At 38.7% G+C, this 17,948-nt stretch overlaps 1 protein-coding gene across 1 annotated transcript in view; it reads right to left on the bottom strand.

The window, feature by feature from the left end:
* Positions 1-4,378: 4,378 nt before the first annotated feature.
* Positions 4,379-17,948, bottom strand: part of LOC147560440 (uncharacterized) — a 76,391-nt gene continuing 62,821 nt past the window's right edge. The window contains exon 3 of the transcript XR_015233714.1: positions 4,379-4,506. The gene's annotated coding sequence lies outside the window, so the exon portion shown is untranslated. The remainder of the gene's footprint in view (positions 4,507-17,948) is intronic.

The raw sequence follows: 17,948 nt of genomic DNA, 5'->3' as shown, positions 1-17,948 counted from the left end.
ATCCACCTCCTTTTAGGTTTCCTAAAACACCCTTTAGAATAAGATTTAGGGAAATAGTCGAAAATAGCAACTATTGGTATCTTCTCAATTCCCTAAGGAGGAGGTGTCCAAACACCACGAAAATTGGCAGATATAATGTTTATTATATCATCAACTAACCCTCCAAAATTCAGCCCAATCCGAGTCCTAGAAGTACCCGAACCGGTCTAGGCCCAAAAACCCTGTTTTTGGCCTTTTGTACTATCTTTGCCTAATTCCTTTTTAGGCCTATGAGATATGTTTATGAGACACTCCCATGATTATATCTCACTCCCACTAGTCATATCCTAGATCAATTTGTCACTCTTATGTGTAACCCGTTGTAGGATCCGATCGAAGTTAGCCGCGAATTACTTCGTAATTCGACGATTGTAGTTGGTCTCTAGCTACAACTCTACGATCCCTAAATCAATCGGACTTGATGATCTTCCACATCAATTGTCCTATCCGACAAATTGTTCGCATTGTCACCTTGGTCAAAGGACATCTCCTTCAACTCCTTCAATAACCCCTATGACCTCTGCCTCTGTTTTGACGTCCTCTGTTTCCTCTTGGTGTAGGGGAAGAGGTTGGACGAATGGGTAAGGAAGAAGGAGAAAACAGAGCAGTTGGTTGAATGGGAGGGGTTCTTAAAAGGTCAAGACGAAACTCCTGGGTAAGAAGAAGAGAGTGAAGCTCAGCATATGTTGGAGGAACAAGTCGAGTTGTAACAGAAGTTACAAAACTTTCATAATCAGAGGATAAACCAGACAAGACAATGAGAACCAGCTCATTATCAGCAACAGGGTGTCCAATGGCTGCTAGTGAATCAGATATCGATTTAATTCGAAGAAGATACTCAGAGATGGACTTGGTCCCTTTCTTTTGAGTTTGAAGTTGGAGTTTCAAGTTCATTAAACGAGCTGAATTGATGGAGGAGAAGTTACTTTCTAGAGATTCCCAAACTGCTTTAGAGGAAGTTAACCCTAGGACCTGGGTTAATACAGGTTCAGTGAGAGTGGCATTGAGCCATGAAAGTAGCATTTGATCAATGCGATACCAGTAGAGATAGTCAGGATTAATAAGAGGGGAGGCAGAATCAGAAGAAGAAGGGAGAAATTCAGGGGGAGGGGGATAAGTGCCATTAACGAACTTGAATAGATCTTGAGAGTGAAGGATTGGTAGAAGTTGACTCTTCCAAAGGAGATAGTTGGTGTTATCTAGCCTCACTGATACAAGGTTGGCAATGTTAGAGAGGGCTGGGAAGGACATGGTGTTTGAGGAAGAAGGGGTAGACATATGAGTAGGAGAGGAGTTGTCGGCGGTGAAGGTAGCCATGAAAAGAAAGTAGAAGAGAATGAGGCACAAAAACCCAAGAAAATTCTAAGAGTGTGCTCTTGATACCATGAAGGAGAAAATGAACTCAAGATACCCTAATCAATAGGGTATGTTTGTATATATATTAAAGGAAGTAAAGTAAGATTACAATAAAGTCCTTGAGACTAAAAGTAAATACAAACATATACAATAATGAAAAAGAATATATATTAACAGGAACCAGCACCGGTGAAGACTGCAGGCAGAGCCGTGGCTGAGGGGGGGCGGGCAGGGCATCCGCCCTGGGCCCCCACCACAGCAGGGCCCATTTTTTCTAAAAGTCTTCATATAGATAGTTAACAGCATCATCTTTAATAGCAAAAGCTTATGAGCTTTATTGGTAATGGTCACGGGTTTCCAAAGAATTGACCTGGGTTCAAATCCTGTCATGCTACTTTTTTTGTTTTTTTCTTTTTTTTTCAATTGCTAAAGGAGCCTTTCTTTTTGCTCAGTTATACTTTTTTTTTAATAATTTTATTATTTTGAGTGAATTTCTTTCATTTTTTGAAGTGTTTTTAAAAGATAGAAATCTAGGTGTTTTAAAAAAAAACACCTAGACTCTAAACTACACAATCGACGAAGAAATTATATTTTTTTATCATTTTATTCGTAAATTTTTTATTGTACAAAAGAGTCAAAAACAAATTTCGCCCAGGGCCCTCAAATTGTCAGCCACGGCTCTGACTGCAGGTTCCATATTTATAGAGTGGGATGGTGTTGTTATTGGCGGTGGTGTGGTGTTGTGGGATGGTATTGTTATTGGGGGTCACTGATGCTATTACAATTAGAGGGTATTTCTATTACGGATCACACATATCCAACCCACATGATCGGATCCAATACCCGGTTGCACCCGGTCATATACCCGATAGACAAAGAAAAACAAGTCAACCAACTAATTAACTTACCTTTAATTCTATATATATATATTGCATGTATCTTCTTTATCACTTATCTCATAGAATACTATATATACTCGTGTAACCATAGATTCAAAATATATACTGAGAAACTATTATCTCATTTACTCAACCATCTCTTTCTATGACTCTCGGCCCTCTCTCTTTCTCACCTAACAGACCTCTCGGTCTCTCATCTCTTACTATCACTTGAGTTTTTACATGGTATTAAAATAAAATTGATTTTTTCAATGGCTTCTGGCACCAATGCTTCTCACGGTTCTCAATCTTCTCCACTTTTTGATGTCCACCACTCCGACTCCTACGACTATCTTGATCAAACCCCTTTTATCGGGTGATAACTATCCGTCTGGGTCTCGTGCCATGAAAATGGCTCTTCGAGGAAAAGACAAGTTTGCCTTTGTTGACGGTTCGATTCCTCGACCCACTAATATCAATGAACTTCACATATGGGATCGTACGTTGTAACGATCTAGTTAAAAGTTGGCTTCTCAGTTTGGTTGATCTGGATATTCCTCAATCCATCCTCTATGATGAAAGTGTTGCCGACATATGGCGCAATCTTCATGAGCGATTTTATCAAACAAACGCTCCTAAAGTGTTTCAGTTAAGGTGGCGAGAAGATGAGGTGGCAGAAAGAGGTGATGAGATGGAACAGAGAGAAATGATGACTAGTTTATGTCAACATTATCGACCACCAAATGTTTATAAGACATACTCTTTGTAAAAGCAAGCAAAATTGTTTACACCTCATTGACACCCATCATCTTTAAGGACAGTAAATAAAACGGTAAATGCTAAATCCCAAATCAAATTTTTCTCGAGTTCCACTTGCAAAAAATTTATTGCAATCAATTTATTTCCCGTTTATATTGATAGAGGGAGGTTTAAATCGATATCAGAGTTTTTATTCAATATCAGAAAAAGAGATGTTAGCGTTATGCCTTTATCTATCGCTGACTGACTTACAATGAAACTAAGAGGTTGGATCATCTCCGTCAACACATTTAAATTTACATCAAAAGAGTTTTTTAACAAAATGTGTCACTTTAGTAGCTTCACGAATGTAATATGAGAAAACAATTGTCATGCTTTAGCATGTGTGCATTCATCACCGCCCATGCATCCTCTTCAATAACACACGGGTAGCGGTTTGATTTTCTAGCTAGTCAGACGGCTAGAATCCCCGCTTTAGCTTCAGCTTTTGTGGTACTCATGGTTGTTGTAGAGCTAGTAATAGTCAATAGTCAAAGGAAATGTTATCTTCTCAACAATCTCTTCATTGGTTGCAGTACCATTATAACTCTCGATATAACAAAGCATGTTCATCCCTTCCTGAATAATAGTCAGTTGTTTGGAGGTGTGACCTCAAATACATTTTTATTTTGTACCTTCCATATAAACCGAACGACATCCAACCGCAATGGTATAATACTCTCCTCTTCATCTCCACTCCTCATCCTCGAACAACACCTCTTTCAGTGGTAGGATCTATGTCTCTTTCGCCACTTCACACGTACGACCCTGGGACCTCCTGGTTTTGGAGTTTACGTTAACATTATCAACCATCAAATGTTGACTTTCATACATAAGGATTAAACTTTAATGTTTTCTTCTTTGCATTTTGTAGTAAATGCCACAGGAACATTTTAACTCTACGGGAGACTTGGATTTTCCTTCCAAAATTGTAGATAGCATGTCCCTCTACATCGTGTGGTATAGTGATTTGGTAAAGAACTTTCCCGTATTAAGGGTTCTTTACCAAAACCCTTAATTTCGACTAAAACCGGGACATTCTATGATGTGATGCCAAGTTACTACAAAACCGTAGCAAATACAAAAATCGGGACTTCATAGATAAAATTGCAACAAGTTGACATAGGTGTGTTGTGAATTGGTATAAGTATTATTGGCAACAGTTTGTAGCATTTGTAACGCTTTTAGTACATCTAAATTAGTTTGCCTTTAGTAGATCGACAAATTCTTGAAACAAAATTATTGGAAGAAAGAATCAAAACAGCTTGGATTTTCAAACATGTTTAATCTTACGATTGAAACCCTAATTCATCAAATGGGTAGTTTATTTAGTACTTGAATATCAATTTTTCCATTATTCTGGGAATAGATCACAATCTTCATGACTGAAACTACAAAAAAAAAACAGGTAACAAGAAAATAAACCCAACTACTACTAGTCTACTTCATGACTGAGAAAAAAACAGAGTAACTGAAAAAAAAAAAACAGACTTAGGTTTCTTTAATGGAGGTCTCCTCTGTTTCTTCATCTTCTAATTCACCATCTTCATCTTTTCAATCAACCCAGAATCTCACAATTGAAACCCTAATTCATCAAATGGGTAGTTTGTTCTCCTGCAATTGATCGAAATACATGATTAGAATAAAGAATAAATCAAGAATTGCATGTAATAAAAGAATAAAGAAGTAATCTTTCATAGTTAGCCAATATGAGTATTGAAATTGGTATATGAATACAAGAACATAAATCTTCGATCCCTAGAACCAATACCCATTAAGAGCGCATGAAGCAGTGGGCAACTGATGCCAAAGTACTAGTTAGAATTATGGTTAGAAGTATGGTTGTTCCAATGACTTCTATTAGAAACAACCATAATTGTAACTAGTTATTTGGTATCAGTAACCAACAACTTCACTTTCGACATTGACGCCATCACCGGTGAAGATCCATATTTATGGTGGTGGTATTGTTTTTGGCGGTGGGGTGGGAATGATTACTGGTGGTGGGAGCACCATTAGCGGTTCCATATTTATAGTAGTTGGAATTATGATGTTGTTGTTATTGGTGGGATGGTGTTATTGCCGGTTTATAGAAACTCTCTGTTTTTTAGTAACTCTCTGTTTTTATAGAAACTCTCTGTTTTTTAGTAACAGTTAAGGAAGAAGGAAGAAGACAATGAAGGTTTATTAGTTAGGTTTATGGTCCTGTGCGTTGCGGCCCAACGAAACTGAGTACGTCTCATGCTTAATCCGCGTCCACGTAACATGATTTAATCACTTCCGTTAGATTACTCCGGGTCGCGCAGATAGCTCGGTATACCTCTGGATAAACCGAAAGTAGCCCGCGCATTCTCTGGTTCGTACGATTTCTTCCTGGATGCGCGCCACATGTCCTCTTTGACTCCTGGTTCACAAGATTTGACCCGAACTTTGACTCGCTTTATTTTATTCATCCGGACTCCGATTTGACTTCCGTTTTCGCCTACGGGTTCGTCTTGGATTCTACTTTCCATCCGAACACTAACACTGATCATGAAATCAGAATCACAAAATGACCAAAAACCCATAGTCTGCATTCTTCCCGATTTTTATCCGTTTTGCACACATAACTCTGAAAAAGGTACCTGGGTAGAAAAAGAGGTAATTCATGAGAGTAACTTGCCCTAGATAGACTAACTCATCCAATTTAAGAGACTAAGATGGGACATTTTCATGTCTCATCAAACATCCCCAAACTTAGATTTTGCTAGTCCTCGAGCAAAACAGAAAAATAAAACTAAACCTAATTCACCACTTTCGTAGGGAATCACCATTGCACTTAGCACGTGCAACAAGCCGTTAAACCCCTAGGTTTCCCCTAGTGGACGAGTTGTGTCTCGTGAGGGTTTGCAGTGAATGTACCCACAAAATTCATATTTCAAGAATACAATAGGGTTCAAACTATTTAGATTGTAAGAGGAGTCAAAATAGAACTAGCTCACCCAGCGTCAGACTTTAGAAAGCTAATAGAAAAAGATCAAAGTTTGAGACACTATTCAAGTACTAAAATTTTCTCGCTAGTAATCTAGACCCAAAGTATCTGTTGCTAGCCAATATGAGCACCATTTCAGTTCTGAGAAAACAAAACTTCATCCCTTTCCTAATACATTTCACCTCAACTTCAGCCTCACGGACATACACTCAGAAATAAGAGTCACTCAGAATGGTTCACTCGCATGTGTGAGTATGAGTATGGAAATGGACTCAACACATGAATTTAAGAAGGACTAAAATTTCAGAATGAACAATCTCATGGAAGGAATTCAACCACTTTACTAAGGATGGGGAAGCTCACTCATCTTCTCACCTGATTAACTATCTAACAGTACCGTCCTAGAGATAATAGATATGATGTCGAAGTGGAATTTATTGTTTTCTGAGCATATAGACTCTTCGATATCATCGGAACTTTTACTCCTTTGAAAATTTCTTCTTTTTTCATCTTCGTGTGGTTTTAACCCCCCCGCCCCCCCCCCCCCCCCCCCCCCCCCCCATTTTTTTTTCTTTCTTTCTCCTTTTGCTCGTCTTTTTTTTTTTTTTTTTTTACCATCTTTTCATCGAAGATCTTCACTGCTTCTTCCTTTCCTTTATTGATTGTCTTCCTCTCAGAATTTGAATAAGTGGTATGGTGGTATGATCCGTTATCTTCTACTATGGTACTGTTTATCTAGTTTCTCAGACTACAAGAATGAGGTTTATTCGCATTCCTGATGACACCCTCAGTGGTTGAAGAATTTAAACTCACGAGATCAAATGAGGTTTTCTAAAATTGCGAGGTTGAGTAGCTCTTCATTCTACTCGGAGTTTATGCAGAAGAGATCACTCGAAGGACATTGAAAGGCTCAGAAATCCTTACTGGGTTAAGTCTCCACTAATGATTAGTCTAGTTCTCTTAGTAGTGCTAACTCTTCACTTATATAATACTCATATGGCTAGCTAACAAGTAACCTTAAGACTCGACTTTCATGACAAAATCGTTGGACAAGGATAGTATAACAACTAAGATCTAAGTCTATTAACAAGCTAAAATTTCTCAACTAGCCTTACATAATTCTATTGACTCAAAATTTTTGAAATTTTGAACCCTTTTGCATTTTGAAATAAAAATAAGGGACAAATTTTGTCCTCCCATCCCCTAACTTAAACCGAACATTGTCCTCAATGTTCTAAAATTGAACAAAGAGAAATGAAAAAAGAAATAAAAGGGTGAAAGGAAGGATATTACCAGATATTGGTGCCCTAAAACCTACCAAGTGCATGGGTTGCCTCCCAGTTAGCGCTAAGTTTATCGTCTTCAGCCAGACAATGGTGACTCAAAGAAAAGAAAAATTACTATAGACCTACTGGATTCTGGGTTGGTGACTCCCCATAAATTAGTAAGCGAAAAATCTGAGGGTCAACCCAGAATGTGAAATATCCAATGAGGTCTAGTCTCACGTCTATGTAATGATATAAGAGTTTAAGTGAGACTCTTAGAGTGAATGAGCGATCCCCAAACTTAGATGATGCTAAGATCACTAAGTTTGGCAATACACTAAAGAGGACAGACTTTGGAGAAAATGGATTCTCATAAACTTGACAAATAGGTAGAGAGATCATGTTAGAATTGACAGGTATTTCCAAAGGAGGGACACGAATTTTTGAAAGACATGGTGCAAAAGAATCTAAGAGATTTTCAGATTCACCTCGACCCACACTCAAACTAAGAGGTTTTAAAATAGGCTCATTAGGTTGTTGCATTGATATTTCCTCTAAGTTAGGTCTTAGCTCCTTAATTTCTGACTTAGGTATGGATACAGACAAAACTTCTAAAATTTCTTTTATTATTATGTCTTTAGTGTCCTTAAAGAATTCTAAAGTTTCACCTAAGTCTAGTGAGCCATCACTCTCATTTAAGATTTTAGCAAGCCATAATTCATCATCTTCATCCTCTGCTAGATTTCCATCGTGACTCAAGGGGATATCACCATGAATAAGATGAGAAGAACTCTCAATGTCAGTATCTCGGTCTGTGAGACTTCGGTTCCAACTGTGGTGGTATTAAGAGAAATTTCCTCCTCTTACATTGAGTCTTCAACATCTAAAGTGATAGGGTATATCACATGACATGTATTTATAGTGTCTCTTGTCAAATCTTCTTCCTCTTTTAGAGTGGGTGAGCACTCTTTTATTTGGTACAGAGTGTGACTTGAAGCACTATAATCATTATGACATGGTGTGACATACTTTATATTCTCATGATACTCCTCTCGGGGTTCTTCCATGTATTGATTAAACTCCATTGTTCTTTGAGAAAGGACCCTATTACTTTGTCCTAATAAAATATAGGATGAAAATTTATTGATCAGTAGTTCACTTTCAGAATGTGGTGCAGGACTTAGGTCCCAACCTGCTAAGAGTTTATTTGCGTTCTGAGTAAATTCTTCTGTGCTCTTAGCCAGCTCTATATTGGTCCTAGCTAAATCCTTAAGACTTTGTTGTAATGAAAGTGAAATATGGGACGAATTACCATTGGTTAGCTGAAAATCCCGATAAAGTGACTGACACATATAAGTATCCCTAAATTCTAGACTGTAATGCATGTGTGAATAATCATTGAGATATCCGAATTGTGGTCCACAACCTTCTTGAGGTTGGTAATGATCCCAACAATTGTTTACACCAAAGCCATTAGCCATCGGATTTTCAAAATAATTTTGATTGTTAAAGCGTTGATAATTATTGGCATCTCTTAACTGAGGGACACAACCTTGTTGAGGTTGATGAAAATTCTAACTATTATCAACGTTATGACTTTCATAACAGGATCGATCAAAACTATTTTGACTTGTGATATTTTCTCCATATGACGATTCTAACTGTGAGGTTGATGAAAATTCCACCGCTTAGATGTAGTCGACCGCGATAAATAAATTGTCTCACCACATTCTATCTCGACGGCATTAACCAAAAGGGATCTACCGCGCCCTACGGGCGCGGTGGGAATCTAGTTAACTATACATTGGTGTCGCCAGTTTGATTTGGTTTGTGTTAATCTGACCAATACGATGGGATTTCACTTTTTTACATTCTAAATGCAAGGGAAAATTTTTTAGGTTTGTCTAAAATTTGAAAGTTTGATGAGTAACTGGAAAAAAAACACCTAAAGAGAGAAAGAAAATAATTATAAACCATGGAACTTTTTTTTTTGAAAGAACCGTGGAACTTAATATGATTAAACTCTTCAGCAAATAACACACACAAATACATTATTGCCATAGAAAAAATAAATACATTAAACTCATCAACATTTATGCAGAAAAGAAATAGTAACTACTAAACAGAAAGAAAAAGTACAATAAACCATCAGACCTCATATGATTAAACTCTTCAACGTATAACACAAACAAATACATTAAAGTCATCAACATGTATACCGAAAAGAATTAGTAACTACAAAAGAGAGAAAGAAAAAACTATAAACATTTATGCAGAAAAGACTAAAGAGAGAATGAAAAAAAAACTATAAACCATCGGACCTCATATGATTAAAGTCTTCAACATATAACACAAACAAACTTTTTTTTTTTGCCATAAAAAAATAAATACATTAAACTCATCAACATTTATGCACAAAAGAATTTGTAACTACTCTTCTCAATATTTTCTCCAAACACATTTAGTAACGTATTTTATCGTAAAAATATATTAAAAAATAATGAAGTTGAAAAGAAAAACAAAAATCATTTTATATATTAGCAAACCTAAAGGTGCTTTTACAACCTCAAGATTTACAACCACAAATTTTCTTTTACAATCAAAGACGTCTATCTTAAAATTAGTCAAATAAGATTGACTTTTATGTTTCTTTTTATTGCTAAGGGGCTTCTAATTTTGGGAGTTCAAAATAAACAAATTTTAGAAGGCTCCTCCATCTCATCACCTCATCTTCATGCCATCTCATCATCTTCTCCGACGAAGGTCGCCAGCCGGAAAAAATTTTGGCCGGCGACCAACAAACATTAAAAAAATATATATTTTCTCTCTCTCTAATTTTTTACTTTTTTTAGTTTTCTCTCTGTCTCTAGATCTGTTCTAGAGAGAAAAAAAAATTTAGAGAGAGGAGAGAGAAAATAAATTTTTTATGTTTGAAGGTCGTCGGCCCCTTCGCCGGAGAAGATGATGAGGTGGCGAGAAGATTAAGTGGCAGAGAGAACAGATGAGATGGAGGAGAACTTCTAAAAAAATGTACTCTGTGTTCCCCATAAAAAATTATACATCTATTATATTAAAACAGCTCAGTTAGTTATCCAGGGGATAAGTCTGGCCGTTTTTTTTTTTGGTCGTTCACATCCGACGGATGATATCAAATCCTTTCTCTGTAATTTAAATCAAAACAAAAGGATATTAGAGTCAATAAATAAATAAATTTGAAAACCACTAAATCATAACTTTCTTGATATTCTCCACTTTTTCATTCATATTGAAATTCAGTCGGTTATTTTCACAACTTTCTTCTCATTGAAATTCAATTGTGTGAGAGAGAGAAAATAGGAGAGATAAATTGACCTTATTCAGTAACTTCTCAAAATAACTACTCAAAAATCTTTCTTAAATTTTTGACTCTTACTATATATTCTTTATTTATCTTTCTCCTTTTCGTTCATTTATTCTTCATATTCTTGCAAAGATTTTCTTTTTCTTCTTGGTTGTTTGAGTTTTTAAAGTTCTTATCTTCTTCTTAGGTTGGTCAATTGATTTTTAATTTTTATTTTCGGGTGATATAAGAATCGAATTGCTTCCAGTTCTCCATAGTAATGTTTCGTCCAACTAATTTTATATTTTATAGTTTATCCCTGTGATCTTTAGCTTCAACAGAGAGTTGAATGATAATTATTTTTTGTGGAGGATTTAATGTTGTCTCATATTTTATTTCAGGGAAAAAATAATAATTTAATGAATCAGATGAAGTTGGCGATGAATGCTTTGTTTCGAAGAAGGAAGGAGAGACCTCTCGGTCTCTCGTCTCCTACTATCACTTGAGTCTTCACATTGATTAAAGCAAAACTGATCTTTTTTTATGGCTTCTTCGACCAATGCTTCTTGTGAAGTCCTAGAACCTGAATAGTTCGAGGATTGAATGGAGAGACTTGTGAGTGATCGAATGAGAAAGATAAACAAGAGATAACCGAGAGAGAGAGAGAGGGAGAGGGAGAGCTAGAGATTGGTAAATACTATTGTGTATTATTCATGTACAAAGTATGAGTATTTATAGATACAAGAGTTCAGAGTTTAGAGAAAACCTAATACTAATAGGAGATAACTACAACTACAATATCAATTAATATCATTTAACCTCCTCAAGCTTCACACGGTTTGCATTGGATCTTCATGGAGGAGGTCGGTCGGACGTCGGTTGAGGACGTGTGCATGCCCGGTGACGTGCATGCTTTGCATGGAAAGACCCGATCCTATTGGGTTGGGTCCATATCCTTAATACTCCCCCTCAAGTTGGAAGTGGGAGAGTAACAACACCCAGCTTGCAAACAATCTTCTGGAAAGCGTCAGCACCAAATGGTTTGGTGAAGATATGAACAATTTGAGCCGTAGTAGGGGTGAAACAAGTCTTGATCAATTTCGAACCAATCTTCTCACGAACCAAGTGGCAGTCGATCTCAATGTGCTTAGTACGTTCGTGAAAAACAGGATTGTCGACGATGTGCAGAGCGACACCATTGTTGCAGTGGGCAGTCATGGGAGAAGTGTGAGGAACGTCGAGATCGACGAGAAGGAACTTGAGCCATTGGAGCTCACCAGTCAGAGAGGGCAAGGCCATATATTCAGCTTCAGTAGAGGAGCGAGCTACCGTAGATTGTTTCTTGGATTTCCAAGAAAAAGGACTGGCCCCAAAAAGGTGATATAACCTGTCGTAGAGCGACGAGAAGACGGGCAACCAGCCCAATTCGAGTCACTGTAACCAGAGACCTGTAGGGGGCTGGTCGCAGATAGGAAGACTCCATTGTCGAGGGTCCCTTAGGATAACGGGGGACTCTGTGAGCGGCCTCGAGATGAGTCGAGGTCGGATGTTGAAGAAATTGACTAAGATTATTCACCGCAAGGTGATGTCAGGACGGTTGACCGTCAAATAGAGAAGACGATCAATCAGACGTCGGTAAACCGAAGGATCAGGTAAAGGAGTACCGACCGAATCATACGATCGCAATTTCTGTTCCATAGGAAAGATAGATGGTTTGGCGAAGATCAAGCCAGAATCATTGAGAATATCTAGGGTGTACTTTTGTTGACTTAAGAAAATACCGTGAGAGGACCTGGAAACCTCGATTCCCAAGAAATACTGCAATCGACTAAGGTCCTTAAGTGAGAAAGTCTTGTGAAGAAACGACGTAAGTCGTGAAATGGTCGTGTGATCACTGCCGGTGATGATGATGTCATCGACATAGACTAGAACGCAGAGAGAGCCACCGTTTTTGGTGTATGTGAACAAAGAATAGTCAGCTTTAGATTGAGTGAACCCGCAGGAGATGAGGGTGGACGAAATTTAGAAAACCATTGTCTGGAAGCCTGTTTTGAGCCATACAATGACTTGTTGAGGCGACAGACGAGAGGCTCCCCCTTACTGGAAAAACTCGGGGGTGGTTTCATGAAAACCTCCTCATGGAGGTCGCCTTCAAGAAAGGCATTATTCACATCAAGTTGATGGAGGGGCTAACCCTTAACGGATGCAATGGAGAGGAGGGCTCGAACAGTGACCAGCTTAGCCACGGGAACGAAGGTGTCTTGATAATCAAGACCATCGATCTGAGTGTACCCTTTGGCGACCAACCAAGCTTTATATCGTTCGATGGACCCGTCAGAGCGGAATTTGATCTTATAAACCCACTTACATCCAATGGGATGTTTTTCGGGAGGTATTGGTACCAAAGACCATGTATTGTTGGCTTCTAGAGCTTTAATTTTCGCGACCATGGCGTCACCCCATTGAGAACTTTGAACAAGTTGAAAAAAAGAGATGGGTAAAGAAGCGGAAAGTACCGAACAAATAAACGTCTTGTGAGACGGACTGAATTTATCAAACGAGATATAATCCCTAAGAGGATAAGGGATATCAGATCGAGACAACGCGTTGCAGACATAGCCTGACAAGTAAGCAGGCGGTTTGCGAGCCCGATCAAGTCTATCGGTGACAACCGATTGATTAGTCGCGCCAGGAGGATCGTCCTACGGTGTTGAAGTAGCAGTTCCGGTGGGACACCTCTGTGACTGGAGTGCCCTCAGAAACAGTAGAGGGGGCAGTGTCATTAGACATCTGAACAAGAGCGCCCCTGAAAACGTGAGAGGGAGCGTCAATAACAGCCGCGAGTGTGTGGGCCGAAGCGGGTGTAATGGATAAGGGCACTGCTGGTCCTGGAGAATGAGGGGTGCCTATAAGATTTCCAGAGAAACTTCACGTAAAGAGGGAGTGCCACTGAAAACAAGAATGTCGAAGGTGGGCGGATAGACAAAAGACCCATCATCATTGATAGTGATAAAGAGAGGAGCATCCGACGAACGAGAGGGAGAAGAAGCCTCGGTGGGAGCCATTGGAAAGATGGTCTCATGAAAAATTACATCACGTGATGTGATGATTTTGTTCGTGGATAGATTAAGCACTTTATAACCCTTTTCACCGTGTGGGTAACCGAGAAACACACCTTGAATGCTCTAGGATCAAGTTTGGTAGAGGGTGAGGGAAGTCTTGCATAACATAGACAACAAAAAACCCGAAGATGTGAGAAGTTGGGGGGAAAACCAAGCAATTTCTCATGAGGTGAGAGCCCACCCAAAATCGGTGTAGGCATCTTATTGATTAAATAAACGGCGGTGAGAACACACTCGGCCCAAAAATTGAGTGATAGGTGTGCTTGAATACGAAGAGTTCGAGCAACCTCTAAAATATGACGATGTTTTCGTTCAACAACGCCATTTTGTTGGGGAGTGTAAACACAACTCCGTTGGTGGAGGATCCCATTATTAGCAAACCATTGTTGCAAAGATCGATTCATAAATTTGGTTCCATTATCGGAACGAATTATCTCGATATTTTTGTCAAATTGATTATTGACAAATTTGGAGAAATTGGAGATGTGTTGAAGTAGATCTGATTTGATGGGCATAAGAAAAAGCCACGTACAACGAGTGAAATCGTCGATTATCGTAAAGAAATATCGAGAGCCGGATGTGGAAGGAACCGAAAAGGGTCCCCATAAGTCCATGTGAAACAACTCAAAAGGAGTGGAAGAAATAGAAGTACTAATAGGGAAAGGTAAGCGAGTAAACTTAGAAAGAAGGCATACATCGCATGAATCCTTATTAAATTCATTAAAATCAACGTCAATACAAGGAAATTTATGAACTAAAAACTTGAAACGGGAAATAGACGGATGGCCTAAGCGCCAACGCCAAATACTAAAACTAGAGACGTTGCTAGTAGATAAATAAGAAACTAAGATGCTTGATTCCGTGCGAAGGAAATATAGGCCGTCATATTGATCACCAAGTCCAATCGTCCTTGTCATTGCTTGGTCCTGAAAGACACAAGAAGATGAATCAAATAAAACAGTACATGAGAGAGATTTCGTAATTTGAGATACCGAAATAAGATTGAACCTAAAGGAAGGGATGTGAAGAACATCTTTAAGGTTAAGAGCAGAGTCGAAAGAAACACTTCCGATATGATGAACACGAGAACGAGTACCATCCGGTAAACGAACGTGGAGATTAGGTGGGGCAATGGTAGATGTTAAAAATACAGAAAGTACCGAACATATATTGCATGCCGCACTGGAATCAACCAAACAAGGCGGGAGAATAGAGACATACCAGTGAGATTCACGAGCGGTGATGGGCTTCTGTTGGCGGGAGTGCCTGCAGACATTTCACGGTTCTGAATTAACAAGACCAGGTGGAGGTATTGATCGAGGAACATAGAGTTTGCTAAAGGCGCCTCTGTGTCTTAGACAGCAGCAACCGTGTTGGGCTTCGGGAGTCGAGAACCATCCGGGCAGCCATGGAGTTGGTAGCAGGTGGCCCGAACATGGCCATGAAGCCCATAATAATCACAAAGAGGGTGAGGTATTTTGGACCGATATCACTCTTGTCTGATCGTGAAGTTCGATCCGATCGAGGTTGAGGAACATAACCTTGATTGCCGACGGCAAGTGAAGCCGATACCGGATTAATCGATGTGTCAAGCATAATGTTTTGTTGTATTTCTTCTTGCTTGACGAGACTATGAATTTTGAGAATGGATGGGAAGGGGTCCATTATCAATATTTGACTCCGGATGGCGGAGAATCGGTCATGAAGACCTTGGAGGAATTTCATGGCTCTCTCTTGATTAAAGCAATCAATGAGTGTCTTTCCATGATTGCATATGCAAGGTTCGTAACCAATACAGACTGTAACTCATCTTTTAAAGATTTCAAGTGAATGAAGTAAGTAGAGACGTCAGACGATTCTTGTTTGAGAGAAGATATGGCTCGCTTAAGTTGAAACACTTTAGGAGCATTGGTTTGATGAAACCGGTCATATAAATTGCCCCAACTATCGGCGGCATTGTCAGCATAAAGAATAGATGATCGAATACTTGGATCAACTGAATTGATGATCCATCTAGCAACTAAATCATTGCTTCTCCTATATAGAAAGAAACCGTTTTTTAGAGTAAACCTTCCTATATTCGTTGCTTCTCTGGCGAAGGGTCCTCCCTTCACCGGATTTCTTTTTTTCTTGTTCTAATAAATACTTATTATCTTGGTTGGTCTTTTAGGGCCTGTTTTTGTTGATCTATAGGATCATTTTTTGTTGTTTTCGTGTTTCTCCCGGTTCGAGTGTTTGGTCATGGACAACTTTTTGAAACTTCTTCAACAGCTCAAAACTCTCTTCATTTACAACGGTGTGTTGAATCCCCCATATCCATATACATTTACAGAGGACGCATATATTCAATTCCTTACAAATCTAGAAATCTCTGGAGAACTGGATTTAGTCACATGTAAAGTCCTAGGGATCATTAGGGAGGATACAATCTTGGTCAAAAGATGTGAAGTAGACAAATCTACGATTGAACATGATTTTGATTCGGTATGGTCCTTTATTCATGTTCAAACCCATCATGTTCAAACTCATCATGTTCAAACTCAAGCTTCTGGTTTCATGGAGGAAGATGATGGACTTAAATGGGAGAAGGATCCCGACCGACGGCCGATGGAAGTTTTCCGATCACTCTAGTCCGTGGTGGAGAAACGTTACAAACTTTGACCCACTCAAAGTTAGTTACTCAACCAAGGGAACCGTATGGTGGTAATGGGTCATGAACTCATGATAGTGGTGGAACCACTAAAGTCACATAGAAACTAAAATGCCTCCTCCATAGGTAGTGGACATAGGGTTACTTCTTTGTGCTTTGTTTTTTCTTTTAACTTCTTATTGTAATCCATATTGTCTTTGCCTAATCAGTGAAGTTATCAGATTCCAAAAAAAAAATCATTGCATCTTTCCCAGAAGTGAATATCATTAGGAGAGGAGGGTTTGGAGATGGAACCGTTAACAACCCCTAACTTATCCTTGGCTCTTAAGGCCTTCTTCATACCACGAGACCAAAAAGCATAGTTGTCACCCGTTAGCAACGGAGATGAGAATAGTTGTAGGAGAATCAGAGTGATGGACATCAAACAGGGCGGAAGTTTGAGAAGTTACGTGAGTAGTCTCTTTGGTTGAAGACATTGTTTACTTAAAAAAACAACCAAGCTCTTATACCATGTGAAGTCCTAGAACCTGAATAGTTCGAGGATTGAATAGAGAGACTTGTTAGTGATCGAATGAGAAAGATAAACAAGAGATAACCGAGATTGGTAAATAATGTTGTGTATCATTCATGTACAAAGTATGAGTATTTATAGATACAAGAGGTTAGAGTTTAGAGAAAACCTAATACTAATAGGAGATAACTACAATATCAATACATATCCTTTAACCTCCTCAAGCTTTACACGGTGTAAGTTTTCAATGAACCCTTAAGATTTTATTTCCAATAATACTTTCCTTGTTATACAACTTGTATTTATAGAGATAGAGAAGAAAAGAAAACAAACTAAGTTTGTTAAGATTGTTATTCAAAACAGAAAACAGAAAAGTTAGTTTGATTAACTAACTTGTCAACTAACTTTTCTTTGATAGTTGGAGAGTGCTTTTATCACAACTGAAGCTTGACCAGGCTGGGCTGTAATGGGCTGCCTCCATTGACTTCTCCTTGACTATTGACTGAAGCCTTCTTGACTGTTGACTGATGTTGACCATATAAGAACTATGTAATCCCTAATTCCTCTTTTCATTCTTCGAATTGTAAACCCTAGTTTCTCTGGTTCTCTCAGCCCCCCCTCAAACCGATGATGAAGAGAGACGATGAAACATCAGTTTGTTGCGAAGAGTCTGAAAGAGATCAAGAGATAAACCCTTCGTGAATATATCTGCGAGCTGTTCTTGCGTGGGAATATGAAGGATCGTAACAGATCCACTCGAGACCAAATCTCGAACATAGTGGTAATCCACTTCAATATGTTTCGTCCTTGCATGGAAAACCGGATTTGAAGCAAGGTATTTAGCACTGATATTATCACAATATAGTGTGAAGGGTTTTCTCACATAGCAGTGGAGTTCATCCAACAGATATGAGATCCAAACAACCTCTGTTGCCATAGTAGATAACGCCTTGTATTCAGCTTCTGTTGATGATTTTGCTACTGTTGCTTGTTTCTTAGAACTCCAAGAGACTAAGTTCGACCCTAGAAATATGCAAAA

The sequence above is a fragment of the Eschscholzia californica genome, unplaced genomic scaffold (assembly GCF_041429995.1).
Source record: "Eschscholzia californica isolate CP2 unplaced genomic scaffold, dmEscCali1.0.p SCAF_2, whole genome shotgun sequence".
NCBI lineage: Eukaryota > Viridiplantae > Streptophyta > Magnoliopsida > Ranunculales > Papaveraceae > Eschscholzia > Eschscholzia californica.
The sequence above is the reverse complement of the archived record's forward strand: the minus strand, read 5'-3'. Positions and strand labels throughout refer to the sequence as shown.